This window comes from Lissotriton vulgaris, chromosome 4_1, assembly GCF_964263255.1.
Source record: "Lissotriton vulgaris chromosome 4_1, aLisVul1.2, whole genome shotgun sequence".
In the NCBI taxonomy this organism is placed as follows: domain Eukaryota; kingdom Metazoa; phylum Chordata; class Amphibia; order Caudata; family Salamandridae; genus Lissotriton; species Lissotriton vulgaris.
In genome coordinates, this window is record NC_141691.1 from 1,566,270,231 (window position 1) to 1,566,286,660 (window position 16,430).

The following is a 16,430-nucleotide window of genomic DNA, read 5'->3' on the forward strand; positions in this document are numbered from 1 at the left end:
GATATGGATTGGAACAATGCTGGATGTCAGCCAAAAAACTAGCATAGGTAGTTTTGTCAATACCCCTTTTGTACCCTCATCACAATGCAGACTCCACTACACAACTCCTACTTTACTGGTCTCCTTAGTTCTCACATGTATCCACATGTGTACCTTCATTTTGACCATTGACACTCATTTGGCACTTTGTGGAGCACCGCTGGCCACCTGGCAAGATTGAGTAAAGCAGAGCCATGTCAGGTTGAACTAAGTCAGCAGGATCTACAGCATCAGCAGCCGATGTAGGCAGGTCGGCGAACCAGAAGGTTGAACGGTTTGTGAAGCAAAATAAAGAATTAATGTTCAACAACTACACTTGTCAGAACAGTTTATTCGCAGCTCTATTCCCCTACCCCAAACATTAGACACCCAGTGGCCTAATGTAAACAGCACAAGGAAAACACAACCAACTGACTAATAACACCAGAACCAACCTCTTGGATGAAAGGAATAGCTCCCAAATTACGATTGTTGATCCCCTGGATCATCACAGGTATATGAAATTGGGTTATTTACTGATAGGGTTGGAGACCTACTCTAGCAATGACCACAAGCCTTGTCAGGGTGAAGCACAAATGTCACTAAATTAACCTGTGCTTAATCCTCTGGTAACTTTGCACAAAAAGCAGCCAGACTTAACTTAGAGGCACTGAGAAAAGTGTTTATTTAGCACACAAACACAAAAAAAGTGAAAACACAACACAAGAAAAATCCCAATCCAAATAAAAAAATACAGTAAAGTTTAATAAATACAAAGAGATCACATTGTTAGCATCTGGAAATCTGCAATTTTAAAGTTTTAGGTATGTATAGGACCTAAAAGTACAAAGTGCCACTGGCAGTCATTTGGTTGTGCTGGACCAGCGAAAGTCACAAGTGCAGGCCAACTACAATGGGGAGCGGGACCAGGTTAGTCCCACTGAAAATGTTACCATCTCAAAGTCTGTTGCTAAGAGGTCATGACTTCAGGATTTTTTTTAATAAGGTATTGCGCTATGATGCCAGCCAAGGGTCAAACACCTTAGGAAGCACCTCTTGGAGATCAAGGACTCACTCTTGCAAAGGCCATCAGTGCTCAGGTAGATCCAGTTGCAGGTTCAGGCAGGTCTACTTGCAGCATATCAGCTGGGCAGTAGCAGGAAGGGATCTGGAGCTTGTTGTATCCCTGTAGCTCAGATCAGATAGTCAGCCAACTGACCCTTGAGTCACAAAGGTAGTCTGGTATATAATGAGCATGCCCTGCGTAAACCAAGGTCTGCAGGTTGATAACTGGGTGTCTCCCAATAAAATGACCCTCATACACGTGTTTGATTATCTCTTTCTTTTGGTAGCGGTATATGATGTGTCCCGCTTCTTTTAACACGTGTGTGCATAATCCTTGGGTCAATTTTTGTGGGCACCCTCCACCAGGAGGCTTTACCTTTAGTTGAGGCAGTAATGATCGTGGAAAAGTGGTCTTGTGATAAGGGAAGTGGTGAATTAAAATTAAAAATAGTCCGGACAGCCAGTGAATGATAATTTATTAAGTCTGGATTCGGACTATACTAAGAATAGTAAGTCGTGCTGCTGAAGAATCGGTTATGGATTCTGGCGCACTTTAATGGTCTGATAAAATGGTCGACATGTTTCAGCCTTAGTTGAGAAATTGGTCAGTTGGCTTTCTTCAGGACCAGGGAGTGAAATGGTGAAAAAAGGGCGAGAGAATAGATTAATTTGATTTTGAAAAAAGAAACTGTACAGTTTCTTTTTTCAAAATCAATCGATTTCGAATCAGTACAATTTGTACATAATTAAGTACCTTTTCCTCCCCTTTGTTCTTTCTCCCTATGTTTTGTTGTGTGCTTTTTGTCTTACAGGTACATTACGACCTCCTACCACTTGAAGAATCAGGTTAAATTTTACCTATTCTCTCACCATTTTTTTACCATTTCACTCCCTGGTCCTGAAGAAAGCCATCAGCTTTGTTGCCGGGCCCTGGGACACAGCTTGGTAAGGCACTGGGATTGTTTCTGAAATCCCGACACCTCACCCCGAGCGCTTCGGATGGCAGCTACAGCCGCCAATCGTCTATTTAGAGTAAAATGACCAGGGAAGTCCTTGTGTGATGGTCGGCTGACGTCCCCGACGGAGTATGTCTTCTCGAGGAGCAAGAGGACCCATCCAAAACTAAAGCCACTCCTGTCAGCGCTGGCCGGGGAGACGTGGATGGGCTGGACACCACTCTGAAAGGTAAACAGGAGACCAGGGGCTCCAAAAGGCCAGCGGGGAAACTGGGGGGGGGGCGGATCTTCCAAGGATGGTACTTACTCTCAACCCTCAATTGTCAAATGTTTCCATGCTGCCAAACTGCAGGCCCCTACAAATGCAATTGTATTACCCCCATAGTGCGATTCCTGTGTTTCACTGACTGCAAATCAGGGGCATCTTAATTTGATACAGTCAGGTGCACCTACAATAGAAAATCTTACTCGGGTTCAGACCGAAGTGCCTGTGGTGCCAGGGATCAATCATCTGGTGTAGAGGGCCTATGGTATATATTGATATTATTCAGCCAGCAGCCTGCCTCTGGCTTTCATCAATGGGAATACCAGCTTAATGAACCTGCTTGCCCCTAGTGCTGCTGCTTTTTGTTCTGTTTCTGATAAGCGGGTCTTTAAACTCAAAATGGCTGCAGCTGTAAATTCTGTCCAACGCTTTAAAAACAACCCGGGGTCTCAGGCTCCCCCAGACTCCTAAATCTACTGGTGATTATTTTTATTCAGTGTCAGATGGTTCTGACTCTGTGACAGAATAGGAAGATTCATCCAACAACAATGATAGTACTTTCCGGTGACAGAAAAGGGTGAGCAGCAATGCAAAGAGAAGCAGTCAGCTTAAATGGGATTCCGTAGATTCTCAACTCACTTTTTTCGATAGCGAGGAATCTACTAAAGCCCCACATTGGGAGAATACAAGAGCTACAACGGAATGCATGGAAGAACCCTCACTAATGTCTATACTGACCTCTATAAAGCAGTTTCAGGAAGAGGTTCGATCTGAAAGTCGCCTAGCCAAGGGGCTGCTAAGAAACTGCAAGGGGACATGAGGAAGCAAGCAACATCTGTACTGATATCGGCGATCGGGTTACCATGGTTGAAAGCCGTACAGAAAGTTTGGAAACTGATGTCACCACCCTAAAAGATCTAGGCTCTTCCCAAGGTGCTTGTCTGACAGACATTATATGGAAGATGGAAGAGCAGGAGAACAGACAGCGCCAGAATGACCTCCGCCTACTAGGATTTCCCGAAGGGGTGGAGGGGGACGATATGTGGCGCTTCATTGTGAATCTCCTGCAAGATGCCTTTACTGAACACTCAAATTGGAACCGGGAACATGAGCACCAGCAAACCCACTGCTTCCCCTTCCACTTAAAGAAACAGAATGATGGCAGCAGCTATAGCGAGGAAAAAACCCAGGGCCTTTCTGGTGTTCTTTGGGAACTTTTTGCTTAGACAGTTGATCTATGATCAGGCCCGTCCCAATTCCCAGAAGGGCTCTGGTGGGCGTCAGCTAATTGCCCCTTTCCAGCAGCAGGGTGCTCAGGTGTTCTTAATGAATCCAGCCAGACTAAAGGTTATCTTGAACGGGTCTACTTGTACCTTTTTGTCAGAAATTAAAGCGGAAGAATTTCTTGTGGAAATTAGGTCAAGAAAGGGGCATGGCTAAATAGTACTTTATCTGACAATGATTATCTATCACTCAATTTCTGACGTCTCCTCTTCCTCTCTTTCATCTGCCTCTTGTGAGAGATTAGTTTGGTGACTCTAAAAAGGTTTCTATTGGGGGCTCCCTCTTTTACTTGCCTTTAATACCCTCAAATATCTGGTTGATAAAAGCGGCGTGGATGGGTGGCAGGGACTAACATTAAACTACAATCACTCAGGCTTATTCTGATTGCTCTAATTTTGGGGGGGTAGGTTAATGGAGCACTGGGCAAGTAGATTAGTGTTGGGGGGACACTGGGTGTTTACTAGCATGTTATTTTGAGCTATTTTGAGGCTGAATTCAGGAAAAAAATGCATTCAGGATAATGATGTTCTTTGGGACCGGGAAGTCTATGCTTGCACTGGTTGGACTTCAGATCTATTTTGGGTATAATTTTTATGTAACCCTTATGATGTTTACTTTTTGATACTTTATCATGTTTGAATATGAGTAAAATAACTAATCTTAGAACTATTTCGGTAAATATCTGCAGCTTGAACGATGCTCAAAAGAGACAGAAGGTGGCACAAGGGTTGTGCTTGCTGGGGGCTGACGTAGTTTGCCTCCAGGAGACACATATCGAGGGATCGCTCATACACATTTAAATTCTTTGGGGTATAAAATAAGTGGAGGGACATCCACTGGGTGCGCGGGTGAGAGGTGTAGGGATTATGGTCCAATGGAATTATTCGCTTAAATCTACCCGTGTGAAGTCTGATCCTCTTGGGAAATGGGTCACAACACTACGCCGGCTTTCAACCGAATTTTCTTTTACTTTATGTTGTATTTATGGGACAAATACTGATGACCCTGGGGTAATGAACTGAATCTCAGGAGAATTAGCCCATTGGCCTCTCCCAGTTTTATATGCAGGGATCTTAATATTAACTTACCTAGCAACTGGAGAGTAAACAACCAGTGGAACTATACAGGCCGGAAGCCAAAAGTATACCAAGCTTTAATAGATTTAATGCACACTCATGGGCTTATCGATGTGTCAGCTAATTTAAAACCAAATTGAACAGGCTTTACATATTACTCAGCTCTGCACCTTTCCTTGGCAAGGCTAGAATATTTCCTGGCTTCATCATCTTTGATCCCTGATTGTGCTATTGACACCCCCCCGTAATTTTTGTCAGATCATATCCACTCATCGTAAATTTAAAAGGTTTGGACTTCTGCAAGGAAATTTTGTCCTGGAGCTTGGAGAGAGCACTTTTATATGATATCGGATACCAGACCTATATGAAAAGCTGGATTCATGAGTTCCTTGAGATAAACATTGGGTCTGCCCCAGCCACGGTCGTTTGGGATGGGCTAAAAGCATGTATCTGTGGAGAGACCTTATGGAAAAATTAACAAGAAAAGGCTTAGATCTCGAAGTTCCAGGACAAATTGGTAAAGGCAGAAGAGAAACTAACAGAGGCAGTCCAGATGGGTGCTGAAATGAAAACTACACAACTGGAAGTTGTAGACATTAAGTCTGAAATCGGGTCAATACTAGCTGAGAAGGTTGCCGCAAAATGGGCCACTGCTTGCAAAAAAACATACAAGTATAGCAAGCTTATTGGCCACCAGTTGGCCATTGGAACTAGGCAGCAGGCTACCTTTAATGAAATACATTTGATATAGGTTTCTACAGGGGAGATTACCAGTAACCCAATAAAAATTTAAGGGGCTTTTCGAGAGTTTTATAATGGCCTGTATACTGAAGAGGACAAGTCTGTTGGATTCTAGAGGTGCAGAGATCACTAATTATCTAGATGCAGTCTCGCTAACTGAACTTAACATAGAAGACTATGATCAACTTGAAGATCCTCCTTCATGGGAAGAAATTGCTACAGTTCTAGCAAATCTACCAGATGGTAAAGTGGCTAATTCCGACATTCCGACTACATCCCCATGGAATTTTATTAAAAAATTCTTCCCAGCTGAAAGATCTTTTTACAACTTTAGTAGTTTGTATCTTTAACGACAGCCTCCCCCACCCCCCACCGCTTCATGGTCATCAGCCAAGATCATAATATTTCCAAAGAAAGATAAATCACCATTAAAAATGGTTTCCTAACGGCCAATCATTCCCATCAACTGTGATTGTAAAGTTTACTTTAAAGTCTTCGTGCCCAGATTATCCACCAAAATTGAACAACTTGTCTCCAAGTGGCAGCATGGGTTAATTCCTAAAAAAGGCACCACAGACTATATTCAGCGGACCATGGACCATCACCTTGTTCGACGCTGCACAGATTACAGGGGAACCGATTGCCCTAATGTGACTTGATGCTGAAAAAGCATTTGATCGGGTCTCCCAATTTCTCTGGTACGTCATGAGGAAGATGTATTTTGGGCCTAAGGCTATTCAAGCTGTTCAAGCCTTATACCCCACAGCCAGGATATCAATAATTGGAAATTAACTGGGCAGGTTGAAATCTCAGATGGGACGCAGCAGTGGTGTCCCTGCTCCCCGTTGCTCTTTGCCATATATACAGATCCTTTCATAAAAAAAAAACAGTAAAAAAATCAAGAAATCCTGGCTGTAAGTAGATTTAGTCTAGAAACTAAAATCATTGCCTATGCTGATGACCTTGCCTTGGTGACTCCGGATCCTGAGAAAGCTATTTTTAGCTATAGAACAAGGGTTCAAGGATTTGGTAAAATTTCTGGGTACGCATGTAATAAAGGTAAGATGCAGATTATCCTAAATAAAGAAAGCAAATGGACAGATAGCAGGGTTGTCCACATGGCTAAATACGTAGGTGTAAACATAATGGCTGATACTGACCTAATTGTTAGCGAAAATGTTATCCCATTGGCGGTAGAAACTAAGAGAGCACTCAATCAGAATAATAACTTACATTTGACCATAGTAAGTCGATGTAAAGTTCTTAAGATAATTTTTCCCCCCCAAACTTCTTTATTATTTTAGAGCTATCCCCCTTGAATTACTAAGGTAATGCTTCAGAGTTTCGAACAGCTTTTTACTCAATTTGTCTGGGCATACTCTCAGCCAAGGAGATATTTTAAGCTTTTATCCCTTCATTGTGAAAGAGGGGGTTGGGCGCTCTCAAATTTAAGGGTATACTATGGGTCACTGTCCTGCAGAATTGTACCATATTGCTGCATGAACAACCATCTATTCCAACGACAGGACCCCTGTCCCCCTTTGAACTATTACTTGGGGTAGAGATTTGGGCCTGCCTGTAGCGACAGGTTGAATTTAGGTACTACAAGCGGGTCAGATTTAAGATCCTGTTGTGCACCTTTAGGGTCTTTACCAATGTGCGCAAGCTTCTAGGTTTAGGTAGTTTGAACCATTACACCCCTATCAATATTAATGCTAACTTGCCTGCCACTTTTGGGAGATCATATCTTCAAAACTTGTAAAATGCGGGCATATTAAATTTGGGAGCCATGTACTCTGCTGAAGAAATCCGTCCCTTTAGCGATTTTAAAACCAAATTCAACTTGAGCCATAATGAGACTTTTAAATACCTCACCATAGGGACTTCTTGGCATGTAAGGCTGGTTGGCCCACGGGGTTTGTGCAAAATGATCTCATTGATTAGCTAAATGAACCTATCCTGCCTCGTATTGGGTATATCTGTTCTATTTTGAATAGCTAAATGCCTGATGACGTCGCTAAAATTGCAAGCAAATGGCAACAAAAATTGGATATTTCCAACAATGGTTTTCATGTAGCCCTGCAATATGCTCAGAGGGACTTGCTTTCTGCCAAATTGCAGGCACAGTTTTATATAACCGGCTTTTTTCTATACATCACACCCAGTAGGATTGTGAAATGGGGGACGGGTAAAGGCACGTACTGCCCTAGATGTGCCGAATTTAGTTCAGACTTTGTCCATATGTTTGCCACCTGTATGGAACTTGGGCCACTGCTAGATAAGGTTCAGAACTTTTTAAGGATTGTCCAATTACGCGATATTCAGCTAACCCCTACGACCATCTTGATGGATATACAAGATATAATCAATAGGAAGAGCGGTGGGGCGCTAATTTTTGTTGCTATGACTATTCTCAGGCTTTGTATAACATCTCCTTGGATAGATTCAAATCCCCTTTTATTTTCCCAGTGGTTGGCCTGACTTGTAGCGACCTGTAACCTTGAGAAGGCTATCTATGCCAAATAAGGTATTCGGGCCAAAAAGAAGGGGTTTGTCATCTGGGAACCTTTATCCAGGTGGCTTAATCAGACAAAAACGCCGAAGGCTTTGAATAAATATGGTATTTTTACCAGACGGTCGTTTGTATATTTGAAACCTCAGTCTATGTCACAACTTGTCACTTTTGTATATAGGTTCTAATTTCACTTGGGACACCTTACAGTTCTTTCTTCATTCAACATTAATTTTGCCATAAACAATATTGCATTTATTCTTTGGGCTTTTTGACTCTTCTGTGTTTCTGCATCTTTACCCATGATTAATGCCATTGTGCTGAACTATTTCCATCATTATTAGTACCATTGTTATTGTTTCAATTTTTCCACAGGTACCATCGTCTCTCGATATTTAACATATACCTGGTTCCTTGTGAATAGGGTGGCCCTTGTTTTTTATGAACATGACACCGGTGGGACTGTAGTACTTACTGTGCCATCCGCTTAGGTAGCACTTTAAAACATGGCCCAGGACTGCCTTTGCAGCCTGAATGCAGTGTTACATTACCATTTTTACTTGACATATAAAATCCCTTCCCAAGTCTTAACCTCACCTTGTATTACATATAAGCCACTCTTAAGTTAGGCCGTAGGTAGCCCATAGGGCAGAGTGCGGTGTAACTAAAAGGTATGACATGCACTCCTAAGTTTTACATGTCATGGTGGTGAAAAACTGCCAAATTTGTTTTTTCCTACTGCAAGGCCTACCCCCTAATAGGATAACATTGGGGATTCCCTATTACATTTAATAAACTTAATTCCTAATTGAGAGGGGAATACATTTTTCGTGTTTGGTACCTATTGAATTGTAATGATATATTCCCTTTAAAGGCAAAGTTTAATTTATCAATATAATTTTGAGAATGCCACTTTTTTTAAAGTTGGCATTTTCGCACTCTAAGCCATGTGTGCCTGTAGCCTGTCTCTGATGGCATGTCTGGGTTGGGTGATAGTTTGGCTTTGTGTATTTCCTGAAACAGTCACACAAGATGGCAGCCTAGGTGTGACTTTATGCTCCATCCTGGCAGGATTGGAGGGAGGAGCTAGGCACAACCTTGAATTTGAACAGGCTGTGTCCTTTCTACACACAAAGGGCTGCATTCCCCTCTGTAATGAGTCTGGAGCCAGGTAAGGAAGGAAGGACCTCTGTGCACTTCAAAGACCTTTCTTTGAAGTCGCTCCCACTTCAAAGGCACCACTGAGAAATTGAACTCAGACCCTACCTCTTCAATCCACTTATGGACCTTAAAATACTCTGTCAGGAAGAAGGACTGCTGTACTGCAGAAGGACTACCACTCTGGGCTGCTGCTCTGGAAGAACTGTGTTCTTGCTGTGCTCATCTGCTGCCTGCTGCCTGCTGCCCTCCTGGTCTGGTTGAGAAGGTCTGGGCCTGCATCACTTGAGCCCCAGAACCCAGAGTGACTCCAAGGGCTAGTTGGCTGACCTCCTGATCTGAGATCTCAGGCATTAAAAGACTTCCAACTATCCTGCTTCTGCACCTGGGCTCTGCCATCTGTGAGTCTGTACTGTAAACTAGTGCCATCCAAGTCCTGGATCCTTGGAAGTGGGCCTGAGGTGCTTGTTTCAGTCAGAACCTATGCATCCTCTCTAGAACTGGTGCATCACACCATTGTGTGGATCAGAACCGGTGCATCGCCCCTGTTTGTTAACCAGAACTGGCACATCTCCTCAGATGCGACAGTCGACATTGATGCATCACCTTCAGAGCCAGCACTGCGCGACGCTCACCCCAACACGAGGTAAAGACATCTCTGTCGACGACTACCTTAACAACGACCAAGAGAACTCTGCAGTGCAGCCCCGGCATCATGGGACCCGATACATCGCTGCTGATGCACTGATTAGGGACAATTCATCTCCGCCACTGCAAGGATCAATTCTGAAGCATCGCTTTGACATCAACTATCACTTTGGCTGCATCTACAGGATCTTTGATGTTGACACAACCTGGACTAAAGTACTATTGCTTGGCGGGCCCACCATGGTCCCTGTAGCCCGTACTTGATCCATCGCAGTTCGCCTGACCCTTCGACTTTGTCCCAGTTCAGCACAACCAGATGTCCCTTGTCTGGTACTTAGTGCTATTTGGTACTAATTTCACCTATTTTTTTAAAATTCAATATCTCTGGTTGCACTCAATAAATGTTTGTTGTTTTGCTCCTATTTTATTTACTAAATTAATAGCTATTTTCCTAACTTGGTGTGAAATCTTTTTGGCTGGATTTTTCACTGTTTTACTTTTTGAAGTGTTGCACAAATACTTTACACTTTGCCTTTTAATTTAAGTCTGTCTGCTCTGTACCAAGCTATCAGGGGTTTGCTTGTGTTTTACCCTATCAGAAATTGTGGCTACTGCTTGAGTAGGGTTTCACCCCCTCAACTATAAACCCAATTTCCTTTAAGGGTACAATAACCTAACTCAAGAAAAAGGAATTTAAAATGTCACAATGGCACCTCTAATAGATGGAGCAGTGACCCAGGATTCAGAATTCCTGTGGCTAGTCACAAATGGCACAAGCAACCTACAAACAAATATAAATCCATACTAATATAATAAAGAGAGAGCCCAAACCTTTGAGGCGGATAATCTCAGGAACCACAGCACCAATCACAACACCCAATACAGCGTTGGAATGGGCAGTTGCAGCAGAAGGACATAGGCTATGCAGACGCCCACCATATACATTTAAAGGGTAAAAGAACCGAGCCAGCAAAGTAGTCCCTTGTGGGCGTGTGCTGGGGCGTGACAAACGCTGGGGGCGTGTGGTACGTTCCGCCCTTCATGCCATGTCTCATATTGTGTGCTAATCCCACCCTGCTCCCTTTAAATACCCCTGCAACCCATTATCATAACCCACCCTTACACCTTAAAATACCCCAACACCCTTAAACACTAACCCATCTTAACCATAAAAATATACCCTGTACCCCAAAACCCAAACCTATCCCTAAACCCTAAAAATACCCCTGTACCCCAAAACCCAAACCTAGCCCTGAACCCTATAAATACCTCTGTACCTCAAACCCAAACCTACCCCTGAACCCTAAAAATACCACTGTACCCCAAAACCCAAACCTACCCCTGAACCCTAAAATACCCCTGTACCCCAAAACCCAAACCTAGCCCTGAACCCTTAAAATACCCCTGTACCACAAAACCCAAACATACTCCTGAACCCTAAAAATACCCCTGTACCCCAAAACCCAAACTTAACCCTGAACCCTTAAAATACCCCTGTACCACAAAACCCATACCTACCCCTGAACCCTAAAAATACCCCTGTACCCCAAAACTCAAACCTAGCCCTGAACCCTAAAAATAACCATGTACCCCAAAACCCAAACCTACCCCTGAACCCTAAAATACCCCTGTACCCCAAAACCCAAACCTAGCCCTGAACCCTAAAAATACCCCTGTACTCCAAAACCCAAACCTAGCCCTGAACCCTTAATACCCCTGTACCCCAAAAACAAACCTACCCCTGATCCCTAAAAATACCCCTATACCCCAAAACCCAAACCTAGCCCTGAACCCTAAAAATACTCCTGTACCCCAAAACCCATACCTATCCCTAAACCCTAAAACTACGCCTGTACCCCATAACCCAAAATTATATCTGAACCCTTAAAATACCCAAACACCCCAAAACATATACCTCAGTACCCCAAAACATATACCCCTATACCCATACTTACCTTATCCAAACATTAAAAAAAACCATGCTTTTACCATTCTTGCATTTACAACGAATTTCGTTGTAAATGTATGCGTGGTAAAAGCATATAAAATGTAATGCCATGCGTTATAATGGCATTGCGGAGTCATGGTACTTTCGTAATGAAAGTGTGCGGAGTGATGGTATGCGGAAAAAAAGTTGCGGAATAATGGGTGTTTACCCTCCCCCTGTAAGTACATTGGTGGCACGGCGGCCCACATCTCCAGCAACATACTCATATTTTTTTACCACCCATTTGAAATATGCACAGGTCTCTTTCATTGATGGCCAGCACCGACATACACTTTTAGACACACCTCCCGCCACAAGTTCTAGAATTGCAAACTTCAGAGCTGGTGAGCTACGTTCGAATCTCTGCATCAGCTCAACATCCTGTGATTCCAGGCAAATCGCTTTGTCTCCCCGTGCCTACCACAAATGAATGTGTTTTCTGTAATGTAAACTGTGCTCATGCCATGTTGTCGAGTTCGCGCTATATAATATTGCAAGGAAAAATAAAGTAGGGAAACTCGAGTTCACACACTACTGAACGCGCACTCTTCGGAGCGTTTCACAGGCCTGTCACAGATAAGAAATGCTATCTAAACGAAATCCTACAAAACAATATACTACTGGCCGGCAGCAATTTATACCCGGACAACGTCGGGACGGGCTGCTAGTATCAATATATAGACAGATTACAGGATATCACACTTCAAAAAAATCTTTTACAACAACAAGTCTGCTACCAGAGATTGTTCGTGAGGCAAGATGGCCGCGGGCAGACTGTAGTGAGAGGTCGCATCTCACTCCTCCTCCCTTTCCACTACTGCATGATGGACTGACCGCTCTCCCCATTGCAATGAGACTAGGCCTCCCTGGACAAGGAAACCTCACGTTTGCTGAAACAAGTAGCTACACAAGATGGTTCCTCACTGGTAGCTTGCTAAAAATACTCCTAGTGCGAGCACAAAAAAGCTAACAGAATTTGCTGCGCTGTGCTTCAAAGGGGCCTCCAGCATGGCACCTCGCTCAATCAGGCCAGGCAAGGAGCAGAAGGAGCAGAAGGATGTGGCACTAAAGGAAAAGAACGAGTCTAAGGCTCCGGTTGCCCCCGCTGCAATGGAGTTTTCCACTAGCGCCCGCGCTGCGAAGAGGATCCAGGTAAAGAAAGCGGGTGAACTACAGAGCAACAATGGCGCGCCCCCCGGGAAATGTATGCGATCCCTCAGCGCTGCGACCCCTTCAGAATAAGGAGAAAACTAAAGAGATTGTCCTACGTCAACTTACTGTCTCAGAAGCCTTAGCGATAAAGCCTCCAGAGCCCTTGGATGCAGCGGCTGCCAGCGCGAGTAGAGGAGATGGAAACTGCAGCGCGCTCAACGTCCTCGAGGACGCTGGGGCGCCGGTAACCAGGCAACTGCTGGAGCGAGAGATGGAGCAGTCAGAGGCAGCCTGAGATCCACCGGAGGTAGATGAGGAATGGCGAATCTCGGAGAGTAAGGCGTTGACAGTCCCCCAGGCAGAGACAACTAGACAGCCCAAACAGAGCCCGCCTGGAATCACAACACCCCCACTGATGGGGGCCGGGGTGAGTCAGGGATTCACCTACTAAGAGGGGGTCCTTCCACTGGAGGTAAAGCTGTGAGTACTTGGGCAAGTGATCCGGTTCTGGCATATCAGAGCAACATTAGTGATGTTAACCAAAAAAGGTCACTGGAGAGTGGAAGCGGGGTCTCTGGGGAGGCTGGCTAACCGGATCGATTCTATTCAGTTAACGAGGACTCAGAGTCCCTTGTCTCAAGCGGGGACAGCTCTGAGCTGGATACTGACTCTGGCAGCAGCTCTAGTGCCCAAGAGAGCACCCAGAAAAAACGAAGGTCTAGGAGAAAATCTAATCAATCAGAAAGTCCGTCAGACCCTACTAAAAATCTGACATGGGACTACTCTGCTACATCTCAGACCTATCAGGACAATGATAGTACACTGACGCAAACCGGGGATCAGTCTTCCCCTCATCCCCCTCATCCCCAGCCCCAGCCTGTCTCATTAGACTTACTATTTAGCACCTTGAAATCAATGCAAAGCGAGGCAAGGGTGGAGAGTCGAAGGGCTAGGCAAGGGACAAAGAAGATTCAAAACTCATTGAATGGCGTGGAAGAGGGTTATGACCTCTTCTGTTCTTGGCTTACCAGGGCCCTGGGCACTCTGATTCCCATCGTATCAAGTAAAATCAATACCAGAGAGTCGAGTGCTTGGTACGACAGCGCCTTACGTGCCCTGAAGGGAGCCTGTAGACGGGCGGAGAGAGCATGGCGGAAGACGTATGGGGCTGATTTAAAAGCTGCATATGCCGCGTCCGTCAAGCTCTATCATCGGGCTATTTGTCGAGCCCGAGCGGCATTCTATGCTGCAGAATTTCGAAACAGCGCTAACCCGTCGAAGGCTATCTTCAAGGCCGTGAAAGATCTCATGGCGAAGCGGACTACCTCTGTGGCTGCGAGCTCCATCTCCCATTGTGAATCCCTTGCTTCTTACTTTCTGGGAAAAGTCCAAGCAATATATCGGGCATTCCCCAGCATAGGGATGGACCTGGGAAGATCCGATGGGACACCTCATCAGACTACCCTGCTCTCATTTCCCCCTCTCACCTCGGAGGGGTTTGACAAACTTGCTTTGCAAGTTAAATCTGGTTCTCCATCTGGTCCAGTAAGACCTGCTCTTTTCAGAGCTCAGGCCTTTATGGGACGCTCTGTCGTGTGTTCCCTTGTCAACCTCTCCCTGGAGTCGGGTGTAGTTCCAACTAAGCGGAAGCAGGCGGTGGTATCCCCGATCATTAAAAAACCCTCCCTGGACCCGTCTAAGCCTGAAAGTTACCGTCCCATCTCGCTGCTACCCTGGTCGGCAAAGATAACAGAGGCCCATGTCAATCTGGCCCTGTCAGAACATCTTGCCCGGCCCAACGCCCTTGACCCCACACAAAATGGCTTCCGTGCTGGGCACAGCACAGAGACCACTCTTCTTGTGATGGTGGAACATCTCCGTGCGAGGCTGGATGCTGGTCAAACGGCGGCGCTGATATTGTTAGATCTCAGCGCCGCCTTCGACACGGTATCCCACAGCATCCTCCTGCATCGGGTCGAGGAGATTGGTGTTGGAGGTCAGGCACTGCAGTGGTTCCGCTCCTTCCTCGGCAATCGTTCCTTCTGTGTTGCCATCCCTCCCTTCAAGTCCAATTTCCAGCCTCTGGCCATGGGGGTTCCGCAGGGGTCCTCGCTGAACCCCACATTGTTTAACCTATACGTGAGACCGCTGGCTGATGTCGCCAGGCAGTGGGGCCTAACTTTGGTCTCATATGCCGACGACACACAGCTGGCGGCCACTCTCAGCGGGGATGCGAAACAAGATGCCCCCAGGTTTCAGGATGGACTGAAGGCGGTGGCCAGCTGGTTGACGGGAAACTGTCTCCAGCTCAATGCCACTAAAACAGAGGTAATGATTGTCGGAAGGGGAGTGGAGCTGTGGGGTGACCAATGGTGGCCACCAGAGCTGGGACCAACCCCGACCCCGGTGTCGGAGCTGAAAAATCTGGGGGTCTGGCTTGATGCTGGCCTTACCTTTGTAGGACACACTAAAAAAACAGCAGCCTGTTGTTTTGGTCTGTTGAGAGGCTTAAGACCAGTCCTCAAATTTTTCGATGCCCCAACCAGACAGCTGGTAATCCAGGCCACTATCATCTCTCGCCTGGATTACGCTAGCTCTCTCCTGGTCGGGGCCAATCAGGCTGAGCTCACTCGCCTGCAACGGGTCCAAAATGCTGCTGCCAGAGCGATTGTCGCCCTGCCCAGATTTTGCCCGGTGGCGAGTGTTCTTCGCTCCCTACACTGGCATCCAGTGAGGAAGCGTATTCTCTTTAAGGTCCTTTGTTTGACCTTTAAGATTCTGAGAGGTATAGGCCCCGAAATCATGTCCAGCTTTCTTTCCTTCTATGTCCCCACACGCACCCTCCGTTCTCAAGGCCAGGCCTTTGCTGTAGTCCCTAGATTCAGGCTCAGCCGTATGGGGGGTCGCTCCTTCAGTGTAAAAGCTGCATCAACCTGGAATTCACTTCCAGTCAAAATTCGTCTGCTGGAGGACCTTATGACCTTCAGGAAAGCAGTAAAAACCTTTCTGTTTTAGCTGCCCCCTTTTAGTCTCTGTTTTTACCTGTTGTGTTATGTTCCTCCTTGTCTATGCGCCAGGACGCTCCTTAGCTGGAGTAGCTGTGCGCACAACAAATAACAATAACATAACATAACATAACAAAGATGAACAAACTTTACGTAGAGGTTACAGAGTGGGTCTCGCAAGTTGAGGAAAGGACTGGAAACTGGAGGACGATTTTAATAGTTTTCAAAACTTTAAGCAGGAGCAACAGAAGATGGCGGAGGATATACAGTGGAAACTTGAGGACTATGAAAATCGTCAGCGCAGCAATAACATTAGACTGCTGGGTGTGGCAGAGGGGGTCAAAGGGCAGGGCGCAAGACTGTTTGTTGGGAATTTCCTGAGTCATCTTCTTGGAAGTGGGAAAATGAATTACAAAGGGCACACCGCTTCCCTTTGACAATAAGGAAGGGCCAGGGTGCATTACAAGATGGCAGGCCTAGGGTAATCCTTGTGTATAAAGGCAACTACTTGCTGAGACAAGAAATCCTAGAAAAAGCAAAACCAGAGGCCAAACGCTCATTCA

At 45.4% G+C, this 16,430-nt stretch overlaps 1 protein-coding gene across 1 annotated transcript in view; it reads left to right on the top strand.

The window, feature by feature from the left end:
• Nucleotides 1–16,430, top strand: part of LOC147724247 (lectin-like) — a 100,804-nt gene that overhangs the window by 71,195 nt on the left and 13,179 nt on the right. The gene's annotated exons all lie outside the window — the stretch shown is intronic.